Genomic DNA, 7836 nt, shown 5'->3' on the forward strand with positions numbered 1-7836 from the left:
CCCAGAGTACCGAAATGTTCAATATCGGAAAACGTTAAAGGATATTCCCACCTGAACTTCTATACGTCACATCCGACTCTGACTTGAAAAGTCACAGTCCAACAACGCGATTTTTAACTTTAGTTTTACCGTTCACCGTTGAATGAGTTGGCCGTCTGTGCAAGCCCACATTTTTATGAAAAACACTAGAGCCTGGGATAAATTCCGCCATATCTACACCTTCTCTTCAATCCAAACACTTTTAATGGTGTTAGAATTAACGTGACTCACGCGTCAGGGTATCGTGATGTGATATTGTTGAAGTGCAATGATTCCGTTCTAAAAAAACCTTGTCTTGCATACAAAGGTACCTACATTGCGTATTCAAAGTGACACTTGCTCGTTAGAAACTGCGTTAAAAACAGAAAGGAAAAGAATAAGTGTGATGATGATGATGATGATGATGATGATGATGATACAATTGATTGTTCAAACAAGTTGTTCGCAATGTTAAGGGACGTCCTGAAAAACTCGTAGCCGATTTCCTTGCATTAGGAAAGCCGATCTTTGCAATTGCTCTTCGATTCTCTTTCTCGTTTTCTTCAGAACAGAAGTTTCAGTATTTACAAACTGTTATCATCATTCAACATTTCATCCCCGGTCGTAATGGCCCCGGAAGAACAGGCTTTATTTTATCGATGTCGGTCACAGAGTATAGAGTCACATGATTTATCTTTATTATGTTCCTCTTTCGCACTATGTAACTTTCCAAAAGTGAATTATGATATGTGTAAGTTAAACCTTGTAGTCCTTTTTTCAGTCTGCGTTCCAAATGTAGACATTTAATATTTGAGGACTGATAGAAGGATGAGAAGTCGGATAGGCATTAAGTTAACTTGAATTGAAAATAATAATTAAAATTTTTTTCCCGCTGAGGAGGCTGACAAGTATTCCGAGCTGCAATCGTTAATCAAACAATCAGTAAGCGAAAAGACCCGATCTGTCCATCTATCCGTCAGACTAAAATGTGTACGCTGTTCCGTAGAATATTCTATTAGAAATAAAAAAATTCGCCCATTTAGATAAAAATTTTGTTGTCACGGAAATATGAGAGAGAGAGAGAGAGAGAGAGAGAGAGAGAGAGAGAGAGAGAGAGTTCAGTTCAGTTAGGTTAGACCTTGCATTACAAATTGAAACAGAATCTTTAAGTGCCTTCCGGCTTAAGTTGGCAAATGTAATACCAATACAGTCGATAGATGAATCGGTCATTGAACGTGTACTTGTAACATGGAACATGATCTAGATTATAGGTGAGAGAGAGAGAGAGAGAGAGAGAGAGAGAGAGAGAGAGAGCTGTATGCTGGCGAGAAAATACTGAAATGGCGGAGTTTGTTTTTACAACACTGCAAAGCTCTGCGACCTGACCCTGTTGTCAAAAACAGTCAGATTGTGTGAGTTACTGTAAAACGAAAAAAAAATTACTCCCGGTTATTTAAGATCAACCTTCGACTATACCGCTCTAAACACTGCCATGAAGAAGGTTATATGGGAAACTTAAACTGTCCCGACCTTTTTCTTGTTTTTGCCGCTTCTTGACTCACTGCCTTATACTCTGCTCGTTCCCTGTAAGTTGCAACCGAAATTTGTATCTCTGAGCCGATCACGGTCAATTAATGCGAAACGTGGTTCCAACAGCTCTGTTACATACATATACAAAGACATCGCATGCAGCCCATTTCGTTTCTTAAATATGGACTATTTATTCTCCTCTTATTGCTCTTCGTTTTGAAAACTGTCAAACTAAAACTGTGGTGAAAAGTCCAATGATGGTTTTCTGTACCTGGCGGCCTGGCGGCTTCGTCAAAAAGAGAACAATCATGTAAAATAGTTTACTGTCAGACAGTCTGATTAAGTAGATATTGATCAAATGCAAACATTTCTCAAATTCCACAGGAAATAAATGAATGCGTGGTGTAATTAACTGTTATCAAAATTTGACGAACAATTAACGTATTTATTCTTTGTCACCAAACTATCTTTCATTTTCATTTTGGCCGCTGATCTATCAATACAATGATAACACGTATTTCATCAAGCAAACCCTTCCACATGACAGTTTATTTTCATTTCCTACCACACTGGGGCAACTGATTCAACTATGTGTACTATGTTGTTGTAGATCGCAAACTCTAGTGTTTCTGTCTTTTCGAAATATGAATACTGCTTTGGAGAGCCTATAAAATAGTTTACCGTTCTGGACGATAGATGTTATTATGCCTAAAGCGTTATATCAATTTCAGTCATGTGTATCTTGCTTCACTTTTCCAGGAGTTTTATTTCATAAATTTACCATCTCCCTTTCTTAAGTTTTTAATTTTTAAGAGCTATATGGGAATTTCTACAAAATGATGGCATCATTGAGGTCTGAATACGAGCATCAACGTCCACTGAAAGATTCAGCCGTGTGGGGGCGCTCCGTAACCTCCGACCTCGGAGCTCCCGCACGCGGATGAAACATTCTTGTTGAGATACACGGTATTCAGCTTGTCAAGTCGACTGATGTAGATGTGTTAGATGTACAGACTGTATTGTTATCGTTGACAAATTAATTCTGGTCCGGATTAGTTCTTCAAATGTCAATAATAACAGTGCATTTTCCTATATATGGATACTATGTTTACAATCTAAACAGTAGATGTTTCAACATTCTTTTGGGAGCAGAATAAGAACTCGCAATTGACTTATGAAATAAATATAATGAAAAAAATCATTAAGAGTTACTGGGTCTTTAAAAGACATGCACTTGCCCTGAATCTCTTGTTACCTGACTCCGTCTTTCTTTACTTGTTTGCCGTTTCTGTTTATGTGTCTGTTTGATGCCTCTGTTTCCGTCTCTCTCTCTCTCTCTCTCTCTCTCTCTCTCTCTCTCTGTCCCCTCTCTCAACCCCGCTTTCGGTTTATTTTGCCATTTACTGCGCCAATCCGCCACGCTAAAATGTCAAAGTACGGGAAACGCAAATTAATAACAAAGCGAAAGCAACGCGGAAGTAACCTTGTACGTGTAATAGTTGTCTGACTCAACACTGTTGGAATTATCTGTTGATTAATTTGGTCTTGATGGACCTGTGGGAATTTACCTCATTCGATCGACGTCGCTCATTGGGAATGTTATAGGGTTTAACTTTTCGTTGTCGGTCCGGAAAGTTCTACCGCGCTGTTTGTTTTCCCAGCTTGCATTCAACAATGTAAGCTTCAAGTGTAATCATAGAATTCTTGAGGAATGATGGAAACCTGTGCAATTAGGTAGGACCTTACATTACAAATTGAAACAGAGTCTTTGTGTGCTTTCCGGCTTAAGTTTGCAAATGTCAGTTAAAAGTAATAATATGCCAAAACAATCGATAGATGAATCGGTCATTCAACGTGTACTTGTAACGTGGAACATGATGTAGATTATAGGTGAGAGAGAGAGAGAGAGAGAGAGAGAGAGAGAGAGAGAGAGAGAGAGAGAGAGAGAGAGAGAGAGAGAGAGAGAGAGAGAGAGAGAGAGAGAGAGAGAGAGAGAGTGTGTGTGTGTGTGTGTGTGTGTGTTTGGGTTGGGGTAGGGGTTGGGGTGCCTAGGGAGAAAAAGTGTGTACTTTTGACGGCCCCAAATAGCATGAGTTTAAGGCTGTGGTGACCCTAAACCCAATAACAGCATGAGGCTAAACAGAATCCTGAAGTGCTTTACGGCTAAAATTTGCAAAGGTCACTTTAAAGCAATAAAAATACCAAAAGAATCCATAGATTAATTAGTCATTCAACGTGTACTTGTAACCTAATAACCTAGAAAATGACCTAAATCCTGTTGTCAAGAACAGCATGAAGCTATAAGTGCACGGTTGTCTGACTATAAATTGATTTCGAACAAAAATGCGTCGATCGCTTCCAAAAAGGGTACACTTTAAATTTTTATTGTGTTTCGATACACAAAGAAACAGACCAGGCTTTTCCGACAAGCTGAAGATATGTTTCTAAGATAACTCATGTATACAATTTTACCTCGTCCCTGTTGCTTCTAGACTTGCTGTAGATTCTGATCATTCCTGTGTTACTTCGTACTAAAGCAATCAACGTCAACCAAACCGCCATTGAAAACTTAATGCGAACGCCGTTCCCGCAGTCCCATTACTCCATGTACATTACACTTTGCCTATGTCGATTCTTTTATATGGGCTATTCTCCTCTTATTTTCTCTTCATTTCAAAACATTTACAGTAACTGAACGGAAAGCTGTAGTGCAGCAACACTGATATGTTCTTCTCAACTTCAAGTAACGTTTCTTTGAACACATTGAAAACGATACTTTAGTTCCGTTCAGAATCTCGTCCAAAATAGAACGACATCAATAAATATATTGTATGACTGATAGATTCAAATACGGACATACACATTTCTCAAATTCCAGAGAAAATATATTCATGTTTGGTATAACTTATTGTTATCGAAATCCGACGAACAATAAACATAGTCATTCTTTGTAACCAAGCTCTCTTTCGTTTTTGCTTTGGCCACTGATTTATCAATACAAATGTTGTATCTAGAGCAACCAGAGCTGTAACTGTGACTTGATTAATTTTTGTCTCCTACTACTGATTCAATAAGTGTTAACCTGTTGATGTAGATTAATAACCCGTAGTGTTTCTTTCTTTTCCCATAGTATCGGTAAAAACCGCTTAGACACCCTTTTTAATATGGTTGACCATACTGTCAGATAGACGTGAATATGGCAAAAGCGTCGTATAAATTTCAGTCATGTAAAAATGCGTGTCTCTCTTTTTCAGGTGTTTACTTTCCACTCCATGAGTTTATACCGTCTCATTTTTGTTTGAGAGTGAGATGAGGACTTTACAAATCGAATACCAACACCAAGCCACAAAACTTGGACCGAAAAAACACGGGCACCGATCAGTTTGAATGGCAATATGAATTCTGTTAACTTGCGCGCACGTATATTGCTCGGGTCTCTTATTATATCTGACTGTGTTCTGTCTTTGTTGGCCGTAACGTTGTTGCTATCTGTCTGTCTCTGTGTCTGACCTCTCCTCTCTCTCGGTCTCTCCGATTCATCTTACAATTTAAGTTTGCCATTTCCTCCTTGCTTTCTTGTGAAATTGAAAAATATAGAACAGCATAAGATCAAACACTTTCAGACGTCTGTACGAATATTAGGTGTGAAACGCAAAATATAGATCAAATCAAAAGAAACGGAGGAGTATTCGCCCTTCTACAATCTCGATGAATGTTGATCTCCACATTTGATGATCTGGACCACGGTTTCTTACCTGGGAATTCATCCGGTATGGTGGAAGATGCATAAACTGATAAGGGATCCGCTCGTGGGCAGATTTCACATGTTTGACATTCATAGCTTGTATTAAAACTGGTCCCAGTCGTTTGGCTTTTTATCGGCAGCAGTTTTTGTCTGTGGGGTGTCTGGTTCACCAAACGATCAACGCAACAGCCTACCAGAGTACATACCTTCAATTTCACTAACGTGACGTTCTGCTTAACTTTATTCCTTCAATTTACTTTTTTGATATTCACCATACAGGTGTATATGCCCACAGACTTTGGGTAAGTCCAAGCTGCTATGTGCTGTACAATGTACACTGTTGATGCTCTTAATTGTTCACGTGGATTTCTCGTTGTCTGTGTAGCAGGTGTAGACCTATGTAGATGTTATTTGATTTGTCTTAGACTTTCTTCATTTTTTATCTCCTGTATGTTATTGTTGTTTGCTTTTTTCATTTGTACATATTTCATTTCATTAGGGTGACTGGCTTTGTATAGGTGGTTCGCACCTGTTTCAGTCATCCTATCCTATGTCGGTACACGTATCGTGTCCGCTGTGGATGAATATTATAAATAAAAAATAAAATAAATAAAAAATTTCGTGATCATCTCACCACTAACGTGACGTTCTGCTTAACTTTATTCCTTCAATTTACTGTTTTGATATTCACCATACAGGTGTATATGCCCACAGACTTTGGGTAAGTCCAAGCTGCTATGTGCTGTACAATGTACACTGTTGATGCTCTTAATTGTTCACCAGCTGTCTAGCCATTTTCGCGCTAAGCTCGCTATTAATTATAAGGCCTAACAAATCAATTCTTCCCAATTGTCCTACAGCAAAACTTCAATTTTAATGACCACACACCTGGTTCGACCACCTATTCGCAAATATAAGGGACTGAAAAGGTCATACACATATCTACATATAGTATTTTCAGACTTTTGTTCCGTCTACACACTACACTGCTACCCGCACCGGGCTCAACCCAAACAGCCGTCTTTTGCATATGGACAATACGAGTAAAGAAGGAAACTCGTGGCGTCAACATTCGTGTGACATGAGTGTCGCATTAAGTACCTGTAAAACTTCAGTTTTCTGCGGTCAGGATCTACTGTAGACAGTTGACACATTCGATATACCTCATCATGAATACATTCGTCAGAGCGAAGGAGTGTAGTTTGGAAGGCAAAAATTGGAAGGCACGATGGGTGATAAATCGCATCAGCCATAACAACCCGATTTCATTAAGTTCATTTTGGTTATTTCTCCCATATTATTACTAAAAAATCACATGAAGAGAGTGAAGTTGAATCAGATTTTTTAGAGGATATATACGTTCAGAGAAAGTGTTTTTGAAGGATATATGATAAGTCCCTGGAAAAATATAAAACATGGGGAGGTGTTTTGCGACATATTTTCTGAGCACAGCGAGCTCTCGCGTTAAATCCCTGATACTGCGTTGACATTCGTGACTCAAAACCGAACAGATGTATTCCCATACCATGGGATTTGTATGAACTACACGCCATCGTTAATTTTCACTGACAAGTTATGTGGTATTTTATATGTTGTTTTAAAATGCTGTGAAATACTTACACAAAGAGAAATAAAAACAAGGAGTGGACTAGATTGAAAAGGGGAAATTTTCGCACAAACACATTTAATTTTGCTTTTCTCTATTTAGCCACGAGGTCATTAACTTAGTGTAAGCCTGATTTCAACTGGTGTCTTTGCATCAGTTATTCAATCGTATTCAGCTTCTCCAAATAGCAGTGTTAATAGTAAAACAAAATAACAACCTGGTTTCAGAGATTGTTTTGAAGATAATATTCAATTTCTTTATTTCTATCTTCACTCTAACGCATATAGTGATATAGATAAGTCTATTTACTCCAGCATCGTACATGCATCAATTTGACATATTTCACACTGTAGGAATGTTTCAAAGAATTTATTTGTGCCAGTGAGGAAAAAAACCGTCTTTAACAAACAGGTTCAGACAACAATCAACAAATGCTGTCGTGGAAGAAGGTCGGGCATTATTCAGCTCTTAGATTACCAAAAATACAAAAAATAATTAATAAGGGAGAGCGGGAACACTGATGAGCGTGTGCGGAACAAATATAACGTGACACCCTATGCTGGAGGATGATGTCACAACGCAAAACAATACATGTATTACTAGCAATTTTGGCAAACAGGAGGATTCATTAACTCTAAAAAGCATAGATACTTATGCCACGGCGTTAAAGGGAGAATGATTTTATGTTAAAATTATCTTAATTTCGTTTCGTCTGTCAAATTGTGTCTATCTAGCATATTCTTTGGTATTCGCTTAATGATTCCCCGTACTGAGCTCTCAGTTGTAAACTATCAAAAGAATATACAGCAAAAAACAGGATGGTTGGACAGTCTCATATACATTACGTTTACTTTTTTGTACGTCCCACACAAGTTTTTAGATAACATTGTAGATAAAGAGAACCGACTCATTTGAGTGAAATACTAATCATGTAACT

The sequence above is a fragment of the Ptychodera flava genome, chromosome 18, assembly GCF_041260155.1.
Source record: "Ptychodera flava strain L36383 chromosome 18, AS_Pfla_20210202, whole genome shotgun sequence".
Taxonomy (NCBI): Eukaryota; Metazoa; Hemichordata; class Enteropneusta; family Ptychoderidae; genus Ptychodera; species Ptychodera flava.